This window comes from Marmota monax, unplaced genomic scaffold (assembly GCF_021218885.2).
Source record: "Marmota monax isolate L192 unplaced genomic scaffold, Marmota_monax_Labrador192_F-V1.1 WCK01_AAM20220418_F8-fsc00275, whole genome shotgun sequence".
Taxonomy (NCBI): domain Eukaryota; kingdom Metazoa; phylum Chordata; class Mammalia; order Rodentia; family Sciuridae; genus Marmota; species Marmota monax.
In genome coordinates, this window is record NW_026691942.1 from 885,172 (window position 1) to 910,405 (window position 25,234).

General features: G+C 47.9%; 1 protein-coding gene across 3 annotated transcripts in view; it reads right to left on the minus strand.

Annotated features, from left to right (window-relative positions):
• Positions 1-25,234, minus strand: part of Ptprn2 (protein tyrosine phosphatase receptor type N2) — a 769,678-nt gene that overhangs the window by 708,881 nt on the left and 35,563 nt on the right. For 2 of the 3 annotated variants that reach the window (XM_058574871.1, XM_058575062.1), the window contains exon 1: positions 19,890-19,991. The exons of the other annotated variant lie outside the window; for it this stretch is intronic. The gene's annotated coding sequence lies outside the window, so the exon portion shown is untranslated. Of the gene's footprint in view, positions 1-19,889; positions 19,992-25,234 lie in introns of those variants that run through there. 3 annotated transcript variants of the gene reach the window in all.

A 25,234-nucleotide genomic window follows, 5' to 3' on the forward strand; every position in this document is an offset into this window, starting at 1 on the left:
GAAAAAGAAAGTTGTTAATTCCAAAGGAATCCACCCAGAGTGACTTAAAAGATTCCAGCCATTAACTTCCTCATTCAGGAGTCGGTCTGCAGCGTCTAATTACTTCAAACATATGTGGGTAGAGGAGACGCAAAACCAGGATTTGCAGAGGATGTAAAACTGAATACCACCCAGAACTAAAGAAGCACAGAAGTATCAAAGTTCATGGGAGTGGACGGTGTCCTTCCACCTTATGCATGTCCCAAAGGACAAAGCAGTGGCTTGTAGGGGGCTGTTGCTCAGGATCTCTCCTCCCAAGGAGTCTGGGAGAGACCCAGGGGAGACGCTCCCCACCCCCCAGCCCCACACAAACTCCCCACTAGAGCAAACACTTGAAGCCAGAGAGCCTGCAACTCAACCACGGCAGCCTCTAAGAGGCTGTTTTTCTGAAATGACCATATAACCTCATTTAAGACAGCATTCCATGCCTTAATCCCATTCCCAGCACACTTGCACCCACTGCTTTGCCCAGGACCGGACCTGCCATCTCCACTGCCTTCCTCTCACTCCCATCTCACTCACAGGACTACCTTCCTTCGCTGGACAAGCCTCTGTGCCAACCAGTGTGAAAAGAGAATGTAATGGTGGCAGCAAAGCCTGGCACAGCAGACGGAGAGGCGGGAGAGGAGGCCTGGATGCCAGGATGGCCTCAGCAGCTTGAGCCGTGAAACTGAGGCCAGATGAGTCCTCTCCCACCTGACCCCCAAGTCACCCCTAATGGCAGCCCCAGGGAGTCCCCCCAGCCACAGCCACTGGCTACCTCCCACCTCTCCCCAGCCCAGGTGTGCAGAGGTTCGGGGGACCTGAAGGTGGAGGACGGGACTGGAAGCACACAGGATGTGGCCATGTGGGAAGTTAAACCATAATGTCGCAGCACTGTTCCATGTCCTGGCCACTCAACTGCCAGCATCATCACAGCGCACACCCAGCGCCCACAGAAGACCTGGAGGAAGCAGGGCAGACGCAGAGCTCCGGCCAGGACTCACATTCCAGAGTTCTAGTTCCCATATGGAAATGGCAGATGACAGAGCACTGCTGGAACAGGCCCAGGGACAAAGCCTGCCGCTGCTTCCTGTCACCCCCAACCACGGCAGACATGGATGTGACCAGGCGAGATGTGCATTGCAATAAACCTTTGACTTCTAACCATGGAAGAGCAGGCAGTCAGCAGCACCCACCAAATTGTGACTCTTTCTGGGAACTGACAATCATGCACTTCAAAAAGACCTCCCACTCCCGGAGAAGGTGATAACAGCAGCAATGTTGCAAGTGGTTTATTATCCAAGTCGCCGATGCGAAGCCGGTCGATGCACTAACTTGACTGCTAATTTATGTGTGTTATCTGCTCTAAAATTATTTCCTTGTAAATACCAGCCACCTACTTAGAGAACTGTAACCACAGATCATCAAGAGAAAGACATTTTGCCAGCAGACACTGGTCCCCCTGCTCCTGAGCCCCGGGCATTGGCCAGCCCAGTGTGCTCCTGACTCAGCCCTGCCCCACTAGGGGCCAGCAGTAGCCCCAGCAACATGCATGACCTCCTCATGAATGGATTCAAGCCAGATGTCAGTCTTAAACCAAGTCCTTAAATCCCTCAAGAGTCCAGAGAGGGCACAGGTCCTGTATGTGCCACCACTGTCACCTTGCACACATGTGCATGTGCACTGTGCACCAAAGGCATGCATGAGCACGCTATGTGCATGAGCACACACACATGCATTGACCACTTAGTTCTAACTCTACCTCTCTCTCGTTTTCTCAGAATAGTAAGCAGTATTTTGTCACCATCCTGGTGTCTCTTTTTGCTTATTGTTTTCAAAATGAAAATAAATCCGGTTCTGCAAGAAACCAGTCCAGATCTGCCTCTTCTACCCCTCCCTCCAGAGATACATTTATGAAGCTCTGTCTCACAGGGAAATGGTGACCTGAAGTCACAGCCTCCCTGGCCGACGCCAGCAGGACATCGGCCTTCACCTGTGCAGCTCCCTCCCTTTCCTAGGCCTCGGGACGCTGACAGGGGAGGCGTGGTCTTGAACTCAGGACCTTCCTGGGCTCACCTTTCCTCCTATGAGGGAACTGAAATGCTGACCCCACCTGCCCACAGTGCTTGACAGAGGCCTCTAGACCACTGCGAATACACAATGACCTGAGGCTGTGATAAGTTTCATTACCTAATATAAGAAAAATAGATTCTCTCATCAAAAAAAATAAACATTTCCCTCTCAGCTCACATGAACAGAGCTGGTGATTTTGGATCTCCTACCAAGCAGCTACAGGACACATTTTTATAAACTGATTTTTATAAACTGATAATGCTTCAGAAACCAAGGAAAAATTAGTATTATAGCCAAACACAACTATAACACAGTCTCCCTGGCATGCAGGTTGTGTGGCATGTGTTAATAACATGGATATTATTAGTTTCTCAATGCTAACTGTCAACAAATAACAAAGGGCTTCCCTTTTCCACTTCTCCAACCCAGGGCTAACTACTGATGTAATGATGTCCCCCAGGGAAGCGTGACTCCAGCTAGGCCAAGACCAGCCAGTCCTCAGACCCAGCTTTGACGCACACTTCCTGCGCCATCTCAGGCCCTTCCAGACCCAGAGTGCACCTATCACCATTCCCGTCTTTACGACTGGGGGAATGAGGTCAGCTACACCCCACAGCCTGACACGCGGGGAATGGCAGAACCAGGCACAGCCTCTCCCACTGTCTGAGGTAAGAGGCTTGTGGCCCTCACACACGCGCAGTCACGCAGGTGCACATCTCGGGTGACAGAGGAAGGGTGAAACCACAGGGATGCTCATCATGTCCCAAGTCCCCAGGTTTATCCCGGTGGCGATTTTCCTGGGCAAGGTTCTAGCGCATGCCCAGGTGACAGGGTCAGGGTGCTGCCATATCCAGTCCTGGGGGGTTCCTCCTTTTATGGGTCTTGGGTAAGGAGGTTGCATCTGGTGAGGCTGATAAGCTCCAGAGACTGGTGTTCCTGACATGATTTGGCAAGTTTGATGAGTTGGCAAAGTTACTTACCCCTTCATGCCTGGCTGTTCTGGACAGATGATAGCTGTTTACTTGTGTAAACAAGGTCTGGAGTCATTCTACCTTGGCTCTTGTACTCAAAATAGAGTAGCTCATGGCAAACTATAGCTTTACAAGGTGGAATGACTCAGGTTCATGTACCACCGGAGAACTCCTCTTCTATCCACCATGGAGTCACTCAGGGCAGGCAGTCGGCCTTCCACACTCAGGATGGACAGACTTTTAAATTTTTGGTCTTAATCTGATGTATATTCTGATCATCTGTTCTCCATGAACTCGGACCATTTCCCTTCTGCTGGAAGCTGTGATCTGGCTCTCAGACGTCTAAGTCACAGTGACACATTAGTTGTACACAGTGCTATGTGCAGCACTTTCTACAGGAAAAGCAGACAGGAATGAGCAGAACTTTCAGTGTAGTTGGGCAGCTTCCTACAGCAGCATTCTGGGCCCTTCAGTGACTCTCTGTAACGGATCCTGAACTTTGGGACTGTCTCCAGAGTGGTCTGTCAGGCCAGTGCAGACACCTCTGTGACAGTCACAGCAGCCCCCAGTCAGCCCTGAGGCCCAGAGCTGGGGCACAAGCATCCTTCTGCCAACTCCACCGAGTTCCTGCACAAGCAGACCCACAGAGTCTGCCTCCTTCACGTTCCTGTCACTCCCCATTGGGCCTCCCGACCTGGGCACCACCTGTCTGCCCACCCCTGGTCTCTGATGCAGCGCTGCCTTCCTCCCTCTGGGCAGCAGCACCTCCAGGACGAGGAGGTCTCTATGCTTCCACATCAAGGCCTGGGAGGCTGCAAGCTGGGCGGATGCTCACGAGCCACTGACTTGAGGCCTGAGGCAATCAACTTTGAGGATATAAAGTGCTGAAGGAGAAGCCACTAAGGGCCCCAGTTCTGAAGTGACAATTCTGTAACCTCAGCAATCACCGCTTCTTAGCTCAACTAACCCTATACTCCTTAGAGTACACTGAAAGCCCACAGTGACAGCCTCCAGACATCTTGAAATCCTCACATCAGTGCTCGCTAGGCAGGGAGAGCCCTCCCCCAGAGCCCTCCTGTCCTGGCCCTGGGTCCCCGGGGGCTGATATACCAGGACAGCGGGAGGAGTCGGGCCGAGGGCACTGGAATCAACCTTGACTCTTCCATCATGACCACAGGCTCTCCGACAGATGGAGACAGTTGGAAGGTGGCCCCTCCAGAGCCCAAGGGTAATCTCCATCAAGGAGGAAAGTGGGCGAGCTCCCATGAAGGCCTCAGTCCCTGGTGGTGGAAAGGTAGTCCCTGGCTCAGCCTCTTCCGCATGGGTCAACTCACCATCCTCTGGCAGCTGGAAATGCACACCAACAGGGATGAGCCACTGGCACATTCCCGGAGAGGACTACTGGGACCCATGAACATCACCACTGGCCTCCTCAAATGCAGCCCTGTCCCCATGCTCTTAGCTCTGTCTCTAAAGGGGACATCTATATGCACAGGAGCTGAGAAGGATGGGGAATGCCCCACACTCCTCTTGCTCCTGCAGAGATGGTCCCTGTTTGAAAACGGAGCCTCTACTCTGATGCAGTCCCTGCTTTTGACTCCCCCCTACATAGTTTCTTACACCAAAGGCCCCACCGGATGGCCAAGGAGCTGGACACCAGCAAAAGCCATCAAGTTCTGTGGAGATATATATATCTTTATTTCATTTATTTATTTTTATGTGGTGCTGAGCATCGAACTCAGGGCCTTGCACACGCTAGACTAGCGCTCTACCAGTGAACCACAACACTAGCCCAAGTTCTGTGATCCTTTTTAAGAAAAACTAAACCTCTTACTTTAGGTAATTTCCTTAATTTCAAGTTCTTACTACACAAATTTATTTAAACTCTCTTGAGAATAAGAAACTGTACTGAATTGCTATGCTTAAGAAAATTCTACCAGGATTTTTGTTTTACTGTTTTAAAGCACAGGAATCACTTTTGAGGCAAGGGGCTATCAGCTCTGTACGTTCCTGCTTCATTAGTTTGAGGATGTGATGTGTTGACCTCAACTGGATCGACTCTGAATGACATTTTAATTGTCTCTGTCTTTGTCCTAATTTCCTGAAATGGAACCTTCAAAAGGATATTTGCTGAATGATTCTTTTGGATTAAGAAAGCATTTCTAAGCTTCTTCCATCAGGACAGGGTTAAAAGCTTTTAAAAAAATACAAGGTGGAGAGCCTCGAGTACTACACTGGGGCCAGGAGACAGTGGGGAGACAATCTTGAAGAACTTCAGCTGGTGACATCCAGCACCTGTGTCAAAGCACAGTGTGCCCCATGAGAGATCATATGAGGTGAGAAAGCAGGTTGCTGGTAGATGGCACACACGAGATAGATCACAACTTCCTGGAAGCAGGTACTTTAGAAACGTGACTGCGTGGTGAGCTAGGTTCTCAGCAGTCTGGGCTGACTCCGGCGTGGGTAGGTGAAGGAGGGGGAAATCCAGTTCAGTTTCATAGCCATTCTTGATGCTCTGATCCCACAGACAATCACAGACCATCTCAGGACCCTGCTTAGGAAATTCAGATTATGTCGTCAGCATCACATGATGGAACATAGTATTTTTCAAAGTTTAATGTGCATCCGGACCAACTGGAGAACCTGTTTGATTCTATGGCTGGTAGAGCTGCGATTCTGCATTTCTCATGAGCACCTGGTGAGTCAGTGCCTGCTGGTGTGCACATCCCGCGCTAAGGAGCAAGAGTATAACATGTGGAAATGATTCTTAATCTAAAAACCCAGATCAGCACATTATTAAAGACTGCATTATAAAGTACCACTTAACAACTCTGATTCTTTGAGAGGGATCCAAATTTCTTATTATCCCAAACAACAAAAGACATATCTTAATCAAATTATTTTAAACTAAATATGTAGAGAAAATTCTAGATCAACTAATTTCTACAAATAGATTAGGTTTAGCTTTAAGAATAGATTCATATTTAAATGTACATTGCAATTTAATTAGGATTAAAAAGAAAAAACTGCTTCCTTGGCCTATATTTAGAATTCTTAAGCTTTAAGCTCAAAAAAGGAATCAAAGCTTTTTAATAATCTCACCTGTTTTCAATAAGAATGTCTGCTCTCTGTGTACCACATATTCACCCAAATAATTGTGGGTGAGCGGTGTCTTCAGGGCTAAGATGAAAACCCAGAATAGACCTGCGGATACTGCACTCCCCTCTTCCAACGCTGACATCCGAACAGCTGGGCAGCCAGACCCCCCCATGGGAGGTGGCAGAGGGTCAGGCTGACAACTGAGGAAAATGCCAAAGATGACTTTCAAACTCCTCTGCTCACAGTTTCCCCCCTGCTGCCCACTGAGGAGGAACAGCTACTGAACTCTGCGGTAGAACCAGCCACCCAGCACCCAGCCAGGCCTAGCGATGCCAAGTGATGCGCTGCTAGTGTTACTGGGAGAGGATTTGGGAGTGACTATGTCTGGCATGTGTGAGTTGGAACCGCAGTCTTCACCACAGGACTTCTCAGAATCTAGGACATTCCAAAAGGCTGCTCCCCTTCAAAAGGAGAACCCTGCAGACAGTGCTTGCCAAACTCCTTGACGTGGACCTTGCCCTCGACCTCTCGCCAGGACTTGCAAAGTAGACTAAGGACTACAGCAGAAACCAACCATCATGTCCCTTAGAGTCTTCCAGCCTGGTGGTTCTCAAGCACATGCACCCAAACACCTGTGAAAACACGTTGCTGCCTGCCCGTCCCCCATTTCTAACATAGTGGGTCTGAGCCCTGAGAATCGACGTTTCTAACACGTGCCCCAGGCCCTGTCCCACCACAGGGCCACCAGGCAGAGTCCTTTCTAAGGTGAACTCTGTAGAAGTCAGCGTTATCAGGCTCTGGCCAAGCCCATCTATCTACATACTTGATGTCCCTGCTCGAGAGATCGTTAGGTATTAAAGATGAGCGAGTTCCCATTAGACAATTTTATGAACTTGTATAATCTGGTGTTTTCTATTTCTGTTATTTAAAATTTATTTTAACCCCAACACCTTTATACATGCCCAAGTACAGAAATAGCAACCCACTGGCTCTGACCACAAGGGGAAGTAATCGCTTGTCCCATTTGTAATCTCTTGCAATGCCTCTTCCCCCACGCCACCACCATGTGCACATGGCATTGCTTGGAGCCCTAACTGGGCCGGAGCCTCTACTCTCCTGATGCCAGCAGAGGCCCTGCACCTGAATTCCTCCACCAAGTCGCAACAGACCCACATCAGCAGTAAGAACAGCCTGCCTTCTCCTGGGAATGCCTGCCCATCCCCTACAATCCAAGGGTGAGGTTTTGGTCCTTTCAACCCTCCCACATCCCAAGCCTGGGAGGCGGAAATCCAGAATCAACCTGGCAGCCACGCTGGGCTTCTCACCTCCAGAAGATGCAGCAAAGGGGGGAACAGCACCAGCCACTTGGTTTTCTGGCTATAAGACACAGTTGTGGGTCTTGGAAAGAGACAACAAAAAGGACCAGAGGGGCAAGAGGAGGTAGGGTCACACCAGGCTTCAAAGAGCACATCGCCTTGTGGGCACCTTCACAGCCAGGGCTGTGCGCAGCTCAGACAGAGAGCCTCTCACCCAAAGGAGGCTGTACAGACAGCTCTCGGTTTTGTAAGGTTTAAATTTCTGAGGACAAGTTACTCCTGGAAGCTCTCACTGGGATCCTTAGCTCGGCATTCATCACACGGAGGAAAGCTTCTCCCTCTTAAAATGAGATGACCGCACGGCGCTCAGCGTACACCATTCCCTTCCCCCTCTTCCTCAGACCAGCCCTTGAATGTTTAGTTTGGCTTCTCTTCAGTTAAAGTACCTCCTGCTCCATCATCTGACATGGGTCCCAACCACCTTCCTGATCAAATGCTGCGCTGAAGGCTGCCCACCGTCAGGACACGATCGATGTGTAAGAACCAAGCGTAGGACTTCAGGAGGGGCAAAGCCCTTGTGCAGTGAAGTATGTGGTCCCTCCTGATAGATCCAGGCCCATTACGGGAGCTTGAGTCCACTCTGGCCCTGGAGACAGGCAGAGGAGCCAGCTGGCCGTTTCACCTACCCAGTACTGGCGAACTCAGGGTAGGCAAGCCATGGCCATGGGCCGAATCCCACGGCCACACACTTTAAGTAAGGTTTTCTTGGAAATAGCCCTGCCTGCTTGCTCACATATTCTCCCATAGCCACTTTTTTTCTGACAACAGCACAACTCAACAATGTGACAGAAACTGGCCTGAAAAACTTATCCACCTGGAGCACATCACTTATTCTCTCTGCACCTGTTTACTTAAAACACTACTGGGAATTGTTCATAGCATAAAAGCCTACCAAGTTAAGAAAATGCATAAAAATCACAAAGAATAAAACAGCAGTTATTCCCAACATAATGTCTCTACTAGTATTTTAGTTTTCAGGGGTTTTTTTCTTTGTATATTTTAAAGACCTGGAATCAAAATGTACTTACAATTTTATAACCTGCACTAAACTTAAAACAGATTATAAATATCTATCGTCTTAACGTTTCTTACCGTCTGAATTTGAATCAGCATCTAATAATCGTTCCCACACATGCACATCATCTCTGTGACTAGTCTCCTCCACGTGACTTGACACGTCCCCCATTAGAAAAGATGCTGTGATCAGCAATCTCATTGCTAAGTCCTCAGGGAAACCTGAGACTTGCCCCTGGGGGGTAAACCCTCACACAAGGCTCTAGATACTTCAAAGGCATACGTGTAAGACCTTAAAGACGCTGCCAACCCGCCTCTCACCAGCAGAGTGCGAGTGAGCCATGGAACTTCAGTGTCTGCTTGATAAAGAGAAGCATCCTGCCCTCCTTACCCCACCTCCCAGGGCTATGGGGAAGGCACAGGGTGTGACAAGAGTTAAGCACCCTGTAAGCGCCAAAGCATGCACAATTGTGGCTCATCATCCATCAATCAGGGACAGTCCTCTTTCCTCTCTTCCACAGGGCTTGAGTCTCAACAATCACTACCAAAAAAAAAAGTATGAATTAACCAATGGGCACTTCTGACAAAATAACCTCCAAACAAGGCCACGCTTCAGGCCCTCATGGTGCACTTTAACACTGCGGCAGGACAGAGGGAGTAAGAGCTGGGAGACGGGCGGCCAGCAGGGAAGGGGAAGCTGATTCAGGTACTCCTTGGACACTGTGCCTGCACTCCGCCCCAGGAGTGTTGTGGCCAGGCCTGAACTCTGAAGCCCCACGAACCCTACAGCACTGTGCGTCCAGTTGATTAGTAGCCACATAACATGGCCGGCTGAGACCAACTAAACCAACCCAGGAAGAGGTGCCGAGGGAGACCTAGGACAGGGGCGCCTTCCAAGTGTTATCTGTGAACAAGAAAACCTCAACCTGAAGACCTGAAAGGAATCACAGCGCCCTGGCACACTCTTACTCCACCTTCCGAAGAACCCAGCCCACACAACTCTCATGCTCATCATTTTACAAAGTTTCCTTTAAAAGAAGAGCCCAAGACTGAAAAGCACATCCTACTCAAGATGACCCGTACTCTTCTGCCCTCGGAGTGTGTATTCCTTGCTTTCCTGAAGAACTTTCAGCTTGTACTGACATACTAAACACTCTTCTGCAACACGCATCAAGGGCTTGCAAAGGTGGAGTTGAAGTCCCTTCTCTCTCTGGGGAATGTCCTCAGACCCCTATCCAGTGGCAATAGAACATCCTGAAAACCAAGTTGGATCAAAAGCAGACCATCTCTTTCCCTCTTCCATCAGCTGGTCACAGCATTCCCAGCAGGTCGCCCGACTCATGGCTGCTTACCCAAGCCATTCCCCCAACCTGCAGAGGAGGGCAGGACAGTCCGCAACACCACGTTTCCGAAAGTCTTCTCAAGAAAATTCACACCCCTCTCAGGAGAGTACTCTGCACTATCTAGAGTTGGTCTGAGCCACTTCAGGCCAGTCTGGAGCTTCGTTTCCAATCCCCTTTCTTCTTTCTATAAACCAAAGTGACAAGATCAAGATAATGAAGAACCAGAATGCACTGCAGTTACAGAGAGCAGGACCAGATGCGCACAAAAAGTTTCTGCGAAAAAGTTTCTTTTCCTTCTTTCTAAAGTCTCCACGATCTCACTGACGTCCACCTTGAGTGTTTGCTACTATGGGAAAGGGCAGAGCGAGCTGATTTGCAGGAGGCAGGGAGGCTTGATGGAGCAGAACCCCTGGGGCCACACACAGCACCTCACGGCAGGTGAGACCCGAGCAAAACTGCCCACTCGCTGTTGGTCTCTGCTCTGTGCCTAGCAGAGTGCTGCAAACAACCAGGTGCACCTTGAATTACAGTTCTGCCCATTTATTCCAAGGCTTTTACGGACCATCAATAAGCAATTAGGACCAGGCTCCGAGAAGAATGCTCTACAGGAGCCCAGGGCAAGACACAAGTCACCCTCAGTGGGCTGGGACTGTGGCTCATGCTATAGCGCTTGCCTAGCATGTGTGAAGCACTGGGTTCGATTCTCAGCACCAGTTATAAACAAATGAATAAAAAAAATTGTTTTCAAAGTAATTCTCTCTGCAAAACCTACCAGAAATGGGCCTTCATTTCCCACAGTCTCAAGCACATGCCAAGAAACTATCTATGTGTGTCCCATGAGGGAATATTTGATAATATTAAGTGATTCAGTATTTTCAGCCTCTTCCTCAGGGCTCCAAGATAGCCCCAGGACACAGAGTGATTCAGATGCCCATGCTCTGAGGACATCTTATTTTACCTATTTAGCCCACAGCAGGTGCTCAATATAGATGAATAAATGACTAATTTATCAAATTCTCATCCCTTAAAAACTTTACTGTGCTAAGCACATGTGCATGCTCTCCCAAAAGTTCAGGCTAAAGCTGGTGTTGTGGTTTGGGTGTGGAATGTCCCCCAAAGCCTCAGTGTTCAGAAATGGGGCTTTGGGGAAGTGACCAGATCATAAGGGCCTGACCTCATCAGTTGGAGAAGTACCACTAGAGATGAGTCTGCTTCCTGCTGGCCACAAGAGCAGCTCTTCTTTGCCACCCCCTTCTCCCGAATTCTCCCTCACCTCAGGTCCAAAGCAAGGAGCCAGCTGACCGTGGACTGAGACCTTGAAAACCATGAGCCAGCATCATCTTCCCCTCTACATCATCCCTGACAGGTGTGGGGGACAGAACACTAACGCAGCTGATTCTCTCTCTGCAGTTCTTTCTCCCCTGAGATTTCATGTTAAGAGTCTGTCCTTCTTGGTCACCCGTTTTGACTCCCTCTTCTATTCCTAACACACATCCTTTTTTATCATACTGTGATAATAAAACAATTCACAGACACGAAGCACTCCCACTTGATGAAAAACGCATAATTCCATGTAGGTAAAGAGCCGTGTTCTCTTATAAATGAAGAGGAGAAGGAAGAGAAGGACAAAAGTGAGTCTGAGCAAGTCAGATGGGGACAGGAAAAACAGTCGAGAAGACACAGAGAACATGTTGGTCATCAGGGCTGGCGGCCTAGTGAAAGGACGTCACTTGCTCCCACAGTGAGACGGCAGAGACTCTGGAGCCAAGGAGTGTTGGCTGTCCCATGTAGCCCTTTCTGCACCAGTGTGAGGTCATACAAGCTCTCAAATACGTGTATTGCTCTATCACACAGCTGTGACTGACAGGCAACTTGGAATTTATTTTTCTCAGGTTAAAAAGTGCCAACAGGGCTGGGGTTGTGGCTCAGTGGCAGGGCGCTTGCCTAGCACACAGGAGGCACTGGGTTCGATCCTCAGCACCACGTAAAAATCAGTAGACAAAATAAAGGCACTGTGTCCATCTACAACTAAAAAACATTAAAAAAAAGGGCCACTTCAGCCCTACAGCCTTGCTCATAAAAATCACTGTGGAACCTCCTCCCTCTCTACCCTTGACGCTCACTTCTCTTCTTTCCTCCTCACCGCAAAATAGAGATGCAGTGAACAAGTTAATGTGGTCAGGGTTGGCTCCCGTAAGCTGTATGCATCTCAGGAGTCTAGGCCTACAGAAAACAGTATGGCTTACGACTTCACTGAAATGAATTAGAGACTGTCCACAGAGATATAAACTCACGTATCACATCAACTTAGGTAGAAGCTGGATAGGAAGCAAGAGCCCACAAACCACACAAGTGCCTGTCCCTTCCAAGTCTCCTAAACCACACAAATCTCATAGGTTAAGGGACCAGTCTCCTGTCACAAGTAAGGAACCATCGAAATAGGTCTGGAGTCTAGTTTTCATGCACTCAACAGATATTTTGTTCAAGAAAAGTGAGAAAGCCCACAGGCAATCCTCAGTGCACAGCACTGCCTCCGAGACAGTCACACTCATCAGCCACCCACTTCTAGTTGAGCATCATATCTCTCCATGCCCCAGGGAATCAATACGAGTCATGTTCACTGGGTGCCAGGGCTGCTCTCCCAACCCAGAAGAAAGAAGTCACTTTCACAGGCACATTGTTTAAGTAGAAGCAGCCAGTCTGAAAATTCTGGAAAAGGCAGGACGACAGGGACAGTGTGAGGATGAGTAACGGCCAAGGGTCCAGAGAGAAGAGAAGACAAGTTGAGTAGGTGAAGCAAAGAGCACTGTGAGGGAATGAGGTCGTCCAACATGTCACTACAGTCGCGGTACCTGGCACTACACGTTCATCAAAACCCACCGAGCTCACAGCACAATGAAGAACATTGACGTATGCAAATTTAACAGAAAGCCAAGGTGGCGGGGACCCAGGAGGGGAGACACACACTGTGACAAGAGTCCATCTGCATCACAGATGTGTGAAACGGGACAGATGGCAAGTGCTGACCGACGTAAACTGAAATCAAAGGCAAAAGAAACTGCGTTAAGCCCCATATTCCAGTTGATACAGGTGGAGGCTACAGATCCTGACACTGCCACACATACACAAGAGCAAGATCAAGTCTACAGACAGCGATAGTGGGAGCCGGGCTCTTGGGTGGAACGAGAGGCTCCACACAAGCTGGAGACATCAGGAAGCGCTCACATTCCGCTTAGTACAGACACCGACAGTTCCACACGGAAACATTTATAAACGTGTGCACGTTCGCGGGTGAGTATATACGCATCTCCCTGCCCTGTCTGGGATGGGCAGAGCAGCAGAGGCATCCCACAGCACTGAATACACTGTGCTCACACCTGGGTCTCAACACTATTCTCCAGCGGAAGGGAATTCCATGGAGAAATGGCCGATTCCAAGATCGAGGCAATAACACACATCATGAGTCCACAGCATCCGGGATTTTAAGGAAGGAAATGTTAAAAATAAAGCCACATGATGGAAGTATTTAAAAAGATAGTCCAGTGAGACCACTGAAAAAATTCCAAACCTGGAACAATTTTATCACAAAATAAAGTAGCATCAGATTATAGCCCAAAATATAAAATGAATGACTGAATTAAATAGAGGAAAAGAAAGAGATCTGTGTGGAATTCCAGGTGATGTGTGCCCTCCATGAGGCAGAGCACAGCACTCCTCTCCTTCAGTGGGGATCACCCGTAGTGACTCCCTCACAGATGGTAGGAAGAAGAGCCAGTCCACAGTGGCAAAGCTGACCTCCACGCGGCAGAGAAGGTCAAAGTCCTGGTGGTCGAACGCAACCTTGGCGTGATGCGCTGAGCGGGGCACTTGACCTGTGGTTTTCCTTCCCAAAACTATCACCACAGTCTAACCATGGTTGAAAAAGAAAAAGAAAGAAAGAAAGAGATTAAACAAATCTATATTGAGGAATATTCTAAAAAACACCTGACCAGTACTGGGAAGGTCATCATAAGCAAGGAAAGTCTGAGAAATGTTATAGTCAAAAGGAAACTAAGCAGACATGAAATCTAGATGTAATGTGAAATCCTGGAAGAGATCCTAGAACCAAAATAAAAGGGGCATCAGGAAAAAGTAAGGAAATTAACAAAGTATAGAATTTAGCTATCAGCAACACATCCATATTAGTTCATTAATTGTACAAATTCTGTACTGATATAAAACATTAATAAGAGGAGTATATGAGAATTCTATATGTTATACTCACAGTATTTCTTACATCTAAAGCTACATAAAATTGGCATGCAAGCTGGTTGTGGTGGTGCATGCCTGAAATTCCAGCAACTTGGGAGGCTGAGGCAGGAGGATCACAAGTTCAAAGCCAGCCTCAGCAACTGAGCAAGGCACTTAGCAACTCAGGGAGATCCTGTCTCTAAATAAAATATTTTTAAAAGTCTGGGAATGTGGCTAAGTGGTTAAGTGTCCCTGGGTTCAATCCCTGATACCAATGAATAAATAAATAAATAAAATCAGCATGCGGGTGCATACCATAATCCCAGCAACTTTGGAGGCCAAGGCAGAAGGATCACACGTTCAAGATCAACAGTAATATTGTCTCAGAAAAGGAAAAAAAAAACACATATAACAATTTTACGCATATACAGATAATATAAAAAGAAGGCAAACAGTGGAATGCATAGAATCATCAAAAATGCTACGATTGAGGAGAGGCCCACCCACCCAGCCACACCGCAGCCCGGAGATCTGGAGGAGAGGCCTGTCCCAAACCCGGAGATCTGGAGAGAGAGCCACCCTGTGCTGGGGTCTCTTATTCACCAAAGTGTGGCTCCACAGCCCAACATCAGGTGCATATAGGATTGAGGCAAAACTGGGATATTGCTGCTTCTAGCAAGGGACAACAATCAGGACCGGATAAGATGTCACTGAGGTCTTTGTGGGCCTGGCTGTACCAGAGGTTTCTCTACTAGGGGTGCTAACGGCTATCCTGTTGCTGAGGTAACAGGGAGTCTTGCGTGGGGTTGCCTATCTCTTGTTCCTCCTACTAACAGCCAACTTCCTATGATCACTGTCTCACTAGTCACATAATCTAATACCTCCATATTCCACATCCTACCTCATAAACATCTCATCCAACCCTCCAGGGCCCCCTTCTACCTTTAGAAACTGTAAACCATTATGCAAACCTATTGACTACATGGTAGCAGATAAGTGAACCCATCATTTCTGATTATAGTGACAAAACTATAAATGTAAAAATAGAAGCTAACTGATATATGTCTGCACGCTGGGCACACTCAGTGCTGTAATATTGATCTCTCCCTTAATAGTGAGGTATTGGTAACCTATGGCACACTATAAGACAATAGGGCAGAAGCTGTGATACCTCGGATCTACACTGCAAGAGAGGAAGACACATAGACATCATGAAAAAACAAGGGAGAAAAGTGCCCCCAACAAACCAAGATACGACAACAACAGAATCCATAGATAGTGCAGTGGGTGAAATGTCAGAGAATTATTCAGAATATACATAACTAAGATGACTAAGGAGTTAAAGAACAACCTAAGTGAACAGATACAGGCAAAAATCAATCATTCCAACAAAGAGACAAGAGAACAAATACATGGCTGGGGCTGAGGCTCAGTGGTAAAGCACTTGCCTAGCATGTGTGAGGCCCTGGGTTCGATTCTTAGCACCACATATAAATAAAATAAAGGACCACTGATAACTAAAAAAACATTTAAAAAAAAGAGAACAAATACAGGCGACCATTGATCACACCAACAAGAGATAAGACAGCAAATTCAGGTTGCAAGAGATTACTTCAAGAAAGAGAGAAATGCTGGGGGAAGAAAAAACAGAGGACTGAGTGTTGTGGCTCAGTGGTAGAGCGCTTGCCTAGCATGCATGAGGCACTGGGTCTGATCCTCAGCACCACATAAAAATTTTTAAAAATAAAGATATTGTGTCCACCTAAAAACTAAAAAAGAAATTTTTAAAAAACCAGAAATCCTTGAAAGAAACAATAGGTCAATTAAAGAACTCAGTAGATATCATCACCAACAGACTGGATCACTCGGAAGACAAGACCTCAAGACAATGAAGACAAAATACATCAAAAGACCAAATTTAAGATTTATTGGGATAGAGGAAGGTTCAGAGATTCAAACCAAAGGAATGCACAATCTCTTCAATGAAATAATGTCAGAAAATTTCCCAAGCATGAAGAATGAACTGGAAAATCAAATGGAGAGGTAGGAGGTAAAAGGAGAGAGAGCCATTATGGAAACCTTGTAGGAGAAGGTGACCTAACTGAAGTTATTCCCACCATAAGCATGAAGAAACCAACTCACACTCCAATAGAGTCTCATAAGGAGGAATAAAGCACCTTGCTCTACTCTTATATATTCTAAGTTCATCTCTTTGGTGTCCCTTTCTGACGGAACCACATAACAAGGAGACTTATCATGCAGCCTACAGCTTATGTCGCAACAAAAGGTGAAAGTCAGAGAAAGGAGCCAATATGGCAACCATTGGTTACATGAGGCTACTGAGTATTTGAAATGTGTCTAGTCTGAGTTGAGGTGTGCTGTGTGTTAAGTAGACATTAGATCCCAAAGAATTACTAGGACAAACAAAATGAACATGAAATATCTTACTGACGATTATTTTCTTTGCAAATTATCTTGGTAATCCATTGGATTAAATGAAAACATATTAAAATTAACTTCTCTGTTAAAAAAAAGTAGAAAAGAAGAACAAGGTAACATTCTGTGTTTTGATCATAGTACTATATATCCATATATATATAGACATTTTTCATATTTGTGTTGTCAAAATTCATATAACTATAAAACTAAATAGGGCAAATTGTAGCATATATAAATCATATCTCAACAAACATGACTTTAAGAAGAAAAAATGCTATGGATTAATATTTTAACATAGTAATAGGGTAATGATACATAAAGTTTTTAAAAATATGACTATAAAAAATATAAAAAGCAGCACCAAAATTTGCCAGTGGTAAACCACACTGAGCAGTAGGAGCACAATGAACTTTGATTTTCTTCCTTTTTTGCTTATATGTTTTAATTTTTCTTCAAGAAACATGTTATCACCTTTGTATTATGAAATTTTCTACAAGTTATCAATTACTAGATGCTCAAAAAAGCCACTGATGTGATGTACTGGGGTCTAAAATGGTGTGATTTTTGAATGACCACTCACTACAAGTTCTATCAACCCAGGACGGCCAACAGGTTCTGCCTTATTTTTAAATGCACCATATTCTGCATCGATAAAAGCTGAGCTGAATAATGCAAATAGAAAACACATAAGCTACCATCACATTAATATCTTAATGCTCAGTCCACAATTGACTTGAAGGACTATTCAGGAGGCCCTAATCTTTATCTTGTCCGGTGAGGGTCTTCTAACTTCATCACAGATACACTTGATAGATACACTAAGGTGCTGGCTTTTCGCTGACACCTATAAAGAAATACAACATATGATGTTCGGATATCCCAGAAACACACCAAATGATGTTCTCCTCATTGAGCAATGAAGGACAGTCAGAGAGAGGGTGAGGCTCAAAGAACCAGACCACACAACATGGAGAGGGTCCGGGACAGCAGCAGGGGCTCGTCAGAAGAGCCCGAATGACCGTGGCCTGGCAAAGCTATTCCTCATAGGTTTGCGAAGCAGTCAAACCCACGTGGTGTAGGAAAGAAAACCGTCTCAGCTGTGTCCACTTTGTGATGTCCCTGGGGGAACAGTACCACATGCCAGGCTAAGATGGTGGTTATTAACAGCTAAAGGTATCATTATTTCATGTAAAATATGTGCGATGATTTTTGTCCAAATAGTTTCCCAGATATTGTCATTTTGTCTCCATGCCAGTACCTTTTCTCCGTCAAAAATTTTACAAGACAAAAAACAGTTGCATCTATAGATGATTATTTTCAATAATACAGATGCTCCCCCCCCCAAAAAAAAGAACCATTATTTCAGTAGTGAGGACATTCATGTAACACTCTCCCCACCCTCCTCTTCAGTCCTCGGAAGGCTCACAGGTTGTTTTTTTCAAAATAAAAGTGAGAACAGTATAAACTTTCCAAACACATCACCCATCAATGTGCAAATGTTGTTTACTCAATTTTGATTCTCCCTTACTTGGAGCTAATAAAATGATCTGGAAAATATTTATGAAAAGAAAACATGAGGATTAATCTTCCCCATCTGTTTGGTTAAGAAGAAAATAGGAACAACAACAAAAAATGCCTCACGAGTGCGCTATCCACCGTTGACTTCCCTCAGGAAATTAGCCACCCTCCTGCCTGAAGTCCCTGGTGGGGTTCGGCTTGGTGACCTGTTTGGACCTGCTTGCTCTCTTGGTGCATCCTCACAAAAGTCTCTGCTGAGCCCAAGGGAAGAAAACTGTCTAAAGAAATGGAATCACTCTTATTGCACAATCTTCTCTATCTCCACAGTACAATTCCTTGCCTACATAATTCGTGAGGGGCAGAAGGGGGCGGTTTACTGGGGACGGAACCCAGATGTGCTTCACCACTGAGCTACATCCTCAGTCCTTTACTTAGTTACTTATTTATTTGTTTGGGGGGAGGGCGGTAAACCAGCGATTGAACCCAGAGGCACTTAACCACTGAGCCACGCCCCAGCCCTTTTTCTTATTTTATTTAGAGACAGGGTCTCACTGAAGTGCTTAGGGCCTCGCTAAATTGCTGAGGCTGGCTTTGCACTCACGATCCTCCTGCCTCAGCCTCCTGAGCCGCTGGGAGGACAGGTGTGCACACGGCACCTCATGTCTGGCTGATACTTGCAGATCATGACATCTCCAAGTGCCTAGGAAGGGGAAGGGCCTGGGTGGGGGAAGAGAGAGTGGATACAGTCAAGTATATCATATACATGTCAAATTGTCACAGGGAAAACATGATTTTGTCAATTAATATGCACTAATTCTAATAACAAAAGAAAAGTGGCAGGTTTGGCTGAAACTTTCCCCAGGACTGAAGACAAGACTCAAGCTCAACCTCCAAAAGAGGGATTAGGTCAGCAGAGCAGTGAAATAAAACCTCACATCACTGGAACAGCCCGGACCAGGGGAAAGGAACACCCTGAACCCAGCGCACTGGGAAGCACACAGCACAAGCAGCGTAAGAGGAGTGGGGCAGACAGGACAGCCCCTTCTCCAGGCTCAGGGTTGGAACCTGGGCTGACTACAACAGACCTTGGGCTACAGGGGCCAGCACTGGGCAGTGTTGCAAGGACTCCTATGGCCAATGGCCTCAGAGTCCCCAAACCACTGCAGGGTACAAGTGCAGGCCAGGGTACAAGTGCTCAGGCCAGGGGTGCACAGTGCTGTCCCCATTCCCAGGGACATCCTGAGCTCAGAGCCCTTCCACCCCAGGGCTGTGGTAGCTTTGGAGCAGGAAGAGCAAGACAACACGGAAAGTCCCTTACCGCCAATACGGCACTGCCTGCCGCACACCTGCCTGTGTTCTGGAGTCCAGCTGAACACTCAGTCAGCCATGACCGGGGGCTACCCAGAACGAATTAGTCTATGAATAGATAAAGAGGTGTCAAAGCTGAGGCAGCAGATCCAGCTCTACCTCAGACTCCTTCCCTGACCACATCTACTGGGGGCTCACCCAGGGTGTGGGGCCCTCCATGATGTAGGGGCTCTCCAGTGCCCAGGGCTGTCTGGGGTTTTGAGGTATTGGGCTGTTTTTGAGTCTTTGCTGTGCATGAGTGGCTCGGGATGTCTGGAAAGAATCAGACTCTCCATGTTAGTTGTCTCTGGAGGGTTCTAGAACTTGGCTTCTCCAGGGGCCTCATGCTGTCCTCAAGAGAGAAGAGAAGGCTCTTCCTCTCCAGAGGTATGGGAAATGTTTCCCAGGAGTAACAGGACTTGCCCCATTCTGAGCTACCAAGTAAAGAGGTAACTCACCTCGGAAAGGAGAAAAAGGTCACCCCAGCGCCTGGTTCTCCATGTCCGTGCTGGGCCGCACAGCAGCACTCTGTGAGTGGAACCCATGTGCTCTCTGATGTTTTCCAACCTCACTTATCACTGGACTAAACCAGTTTTCCCAGTCAGTGCAATGGCTATTTGGCCAAGCACACAGGTGCTGAATAGGACAGGTGCCGTGGGAGGTATTCCAACTCAGTGAGTTTTCTGCGGCCACACAGAATGATTCTGAGAGCCCAGGGGCCGTCCCCATCTCATCGTTGTCATTTCTTTTCACGGAACATCAATGCCAAGCAAGGAAAGCATCTTGCAGTCATTCAGTTGACCCCTTCTTCACCTCCCAAATAACAACAACACAGAGGCAGAAGGACTCCCACCTGGGAGGGAAAAACAGCATTTGGGATCTGGGAAAAGACCCCAGCAGCCCATGTCTCACCCAGTCCCTCACAGAGTGGCGCGGTGGGAGGGTCGGGGAAAGAAGAGGGAAATCCAACTCACACGAAACTCCTTTTCAGCATTAAAATATAAAGAGTCTAAAAACACATTTCTTCTTGAAAAGCATTATCAAGTAAACCTAGGTGGGTATACTTCTACGACTTGAGGCGGTTCATGCTCTTCAGCCTTTCTTGGAGCCAGCGGATCCTCCCAGCAAGCACAGCAGGCTACGAGGGTGAGGAGCCCATCTAGTAGCACCCACGTCCGTGAGCAGCTTCTCTCTCTGACGGGTGTGCGTGGGGATGCAGCGGCACGCGGGCTTATGCTCCTGTGCATCAGGTAGACCTGTCACGGTTTAGACAAGCATGCTAGTGCATGACTGCAAGACTATCAATAAATAAAATCCGGGAACTGTCACCCAAAGGGTCCCCAGAGAATATCTGAACCAGTCACAGGGGTCACATGATTTCCCTGGGACCACATGGTTGTTGAGCTGGACAAGAATCATGACTCCACTTCCCAGACAATTCAGTAGTTTCTTTAGAGTGTTTAATGCCTCCATTTCTCAGTTTAACAATGGAAAAGTACTGCCAAAATAATAAATCCAAAATCAGATTACAAACAATTCATCGAAACGACTTGAGGTTACGGCAGTGGACAGTCCACACAGAGTAGCTCCCGTCCAGAGGGTGCATGCTGAGGTGTCTCTCCATGATAAACCACCCTCTTAGCCAGCCCCTGTAAAGCCAACCGTGCATTTACAGTAGGGGCCTCGCTGGAGTCAGATGCAGCTTGTGCACACAGCCAGAGCTTAGTACATGGTACCATGAGACAGCTGTGACTATGGCAGGTCAGCAAGGTGCTCAGGCCCAGGGGAGCCAAGCTGGAGGGGGCCCACCAGTAGGGTCAGGAACTCTGCTGCTATCCCGTCCTTCTCTTCAGCCTGCTCACCAGCACCCATCCCCCTTCTCACCAGCTGAATTCCACGATCCCCTGTGCAGTGGATTCAGAGACAGACACAGGCCTTCCCCGGGAAGGGGGTGGAGGATAAGGTTCACTATGAGGGAGCTGGGTTTGAGGTGATCAGTCGATACCCATAAATGGACACAGCCAAGAAAAGCCCAGAGAGTCACTAGGGTGGGCCTGGTTCGTCTCCCTACAGTCCCTCCCCTTTACTGCTTCCTGGCCACCACAACAGAGCGGTGCTCCTCCAACGCAGCCTTCTATCGTGAAGCTTGGCTTACGCTGCCCACAGCCATGGAGCTGGCCCACCATGGACCCAACCTCTGAAACTATGAACCCAAACAAACTTTTCCTCCTCTAAGTTGCTCTTACTGAGTATTTTGGTCACAGTGACAAAAAGCTGACCGAGCACTGGAAGGAACCAGCCCTGCCTACACCTTGATCTCAGACTTGGGCCTGCAGGCCTTAGGACCCTGCACGTGGGTGTGAGCAGCTCTGTGAGTGGGCTCTGTTACAGTGGGCAGATCTGCACAAGGGGAGGGAATCAGGTCCAGACTGGAGGAAGAAGTGGGCTGGAGCAGAAGGTGGTGAGGAGCTGGACACCTGTGCCCAGCCTGGGGCGTCATGGAGCTGTGAGCAGGGAGATGCGCCCAGGTGTGCAGGCCTACCCCTCAGAAAGCCTGAAATGGACATCTGCAGCCCTGGCCAAGGGTCTGGCTGTCTGCCAAGGGGCCTCCTAAAAGACAGCCCCTGGCAGACTGTGCATAACTGACCAGGGTTTAAAGTGACTTATTGATCGGCCCACCATGCCACAGGAGCCCAGGCCTTCTCCAGGGAGGGGCAGGGGCAGACTCTGGAGTCTGAGGCAGAGAAATGGCTTCCACGGAGGAACAGTTACTGCAGAAAAAGCCCAAAGTTTAGCTTCCACATTTGGGGACTTGGGCACCTGCCAGGAGAATCTCAGTCACCTCATGCAGAAGAGAATGTCGGCATCCAGCCGGGACTGCAGCTGGAGGTCAGAGCACCTGCCTGTGCCTCCTACTGTGGATACACGCACCTCCCCGCCCCACCTCTGCCAGGGCAGGCACATTCTCCTCATGGCTCTCCTGGGAGAAACATTCACTGCAGGTCCTTAGGGATGTGGCTGTTAATAGGTCCTGTTCCTAATTATTGTTTAGAGTAACACAGGGATCTGTAGAGATCCTCTTGCACATACTGAGTGTTCTCTGTCCACAAGCCTCACTCCCAGGTGCCCCACAGAAGGCAGACAACCTCCCTCCCTCCCTGATACACTGCTGACCTCTCTGCATCCGACCCCACTGGAGTGTCCACTTCCCCACGTGCTCTAGCCACCAGGACGGCTCAGAAGACCTCCCTGAAAACAGTGGGGACCACTGCCTCCCAGACCGTGGCTCCAACCCTGGCCCCACCAGCTTCCGCCTAGTGAACTTCAGGAGGTGATTTACACGATGGAGCGTCCAGTTTTTCTTTCTCTAAAACAGGAATCCTGTGGTTCCCACCCCACTGGCTGTTGGGAGCATCTGTGGCTCCAGCACCTAGGAGCGAAGGAGATGGGCCAGGCATTTTGAAGGAGCTTGCTGCCATCCCAGTGCATAACTGTGACCTCTTGCCTCTGGGGCTGACCTGGCTTTCCCTGAGACAGCTCCTTACATTTAAGTGGGTATTGTCCAAAGCACAGGAAGACAGTCATGAGGTAACCACTTAAAATAAGGCAATGGAGGCTGTTTTCAGTTACTGAGAAAACCACTTACACAATGCAGAGTGAAAAAAAGTACAAGCAGATTGTATGAAAAATACAATCTGATTTTTAAATCTCAGCTGATTTTTAAAATCATAAATTTTTTTAAAAAAAGGCTGGGGGTGCAACTCCATGGCAGAGCACTTGACTGGTCATGCTGAAAGTCCTAGAAAGTCCTAGGTTTGATCCTCACATTGTAAAGGAAAAAAAAAGGCACAGTGGCACGTGCCTGTAATTCCAGCTGCTTAGGAGGCTGAGGTAGTAGGATCACAAGTTCAAAGCCAGCCTCAGCAACTTAGCGAGGCCCTAGGCACCTCAGAGAGACCCTGTCTCTAGATAAAATATTAAAAAGAGCTTGGGGGCTGGGCTGGGGCTCAGTGCAGAACACTCGCCTGGCACGTGTGGGCACTGGTTTCAATCCTGAGCACCACATAAAGATAAATAAAGGCATTCTGTCTGTATACACTACAAAAACATTAAAAAGAAAAAAGACTGGAGAGAAACACAACAAATCTTAAAATACAATGGCTTTTTCTTCATTTTTTACAAAATGACTAAACTTTCCACCATGAGCCTGTTATTTTTATAATTCTGAAAAGTACTTCAGAATTAACCTGGTTCAGGCTGGGGTGGTGGCTGGGTGGCAGAGCGCTTGCCTTGCATGCACGAGGCACTGGGTTCAATCCTCAGCACCACGTAAAATAAATAAATAGAGGTATTGTGTTCATCTACAACTGAAAAAATAAACTATTTAAAAAAAGAATCAACCTGGCTCCATAGGAAAACAGAATCTTAGCCACAACCAAGAGGCCAGGACCTTCCAGATCAACCTCTGCAGTTCTGGGCAGGTGCTGGGATGCAGTGCCAGACCTCACCGATCCACCAGCTGAAACCCAGAGTCTGGAAGCATGGAAACAGGCGAAAGGGTTGGCTCTGCCCATCAGGGTTGGCTGAGCCCCCGCCACGTGTGGGGTCCTGCTGGAGAGAGGGGGGCTGGTGGCACCAGAGTTCAGACCTACAACTCCCACTGGCTCATGAAGTCGGTGACATCTTTGAAAAACAAGAAGTGAGAAGAAATCAATTGAGCACACCTGCATGGTGGAGCCTGGGCTCTGACCCACAAGCTGAGACGCACTGGACAGAAACCTGGCAAATGTCCCATCAGTCAGGGACACAGTGGAGACAGCTGACAGTCTGTGACCCCCCCTAGATTCCTAGGCTCACACCTTGCCCTGTGAGATGGTGTGAGGAAGGGGGGCCTTCCAAGGATACAGGAGACTCCATCTGCAAACCTGAAGACCCCCCTAGACACTGAGGCCCGGGTACCTTGACCTTGGGCCTCCAGTTCCAGAACTGTGACAAATCAGGGTCTGTGGCTCCAGACTCCCAGTCTACCCGGTGCAGTCTGAGCTGGATGAGACAGACGGCAAATGTGCATCAGCTGGGCTTGTGGCTCTGTGGGCAAGCACTTGCCTGGTATGTGTGAGGCACTGGGTTCCGTCCTCAGAACCACATAAAAAAATGAAGTCAAGATGTTGTGTCCATCTACAATTAGAAATGCATTAGAAAAAGAGAACGTGCCGAGGGTGAGTGGAGGGACGGAGTGCACAGGGTGCAGGAACGTGGGACTCCAGGTTAGCTGTGGGGCTGCTGGCACTGAGGGGCACAGAGGAAGGACAGTCCATGGAGGACACCACTGTGCAGGGACAGTGGCCTGCAGCAAGCGCAAGCAGAGGATAGACATGGATGCCTTCGTCCTGCCCTGCCCTGAGCTCCCGCCGAGGTGCCCACAGTGGACAGCAAGGGGACTGCCGCAGAAGGAAGAAGACACACAGAGCCCAGCCTGGGTGTGATGGTGTAACACTGTAATCCCAGAAACTCTGGAGGCTCAGGCAGGAGGATGGCAAGTTTGAGGCTAGCCTCAGCAACTTAGCAAGACCCTGTCTCAAAATTTAAAAAGGAGTTCAATTCCCAGTAACAAAACAAAAAAAATTTAAGTGCTAGGACTATACCTCAGTAGTACAGCACCCTGGGTTCAATTCCCCAGTATCTAAAAAAGAAAAGTAAAAGTATTAATTTGCTATTTATCATATCCACATTTTAAGTGCCTTGAGACACCATCAATAATAATATTGGTGGTATGCATTTAATCAACATAGATTCACCTCCA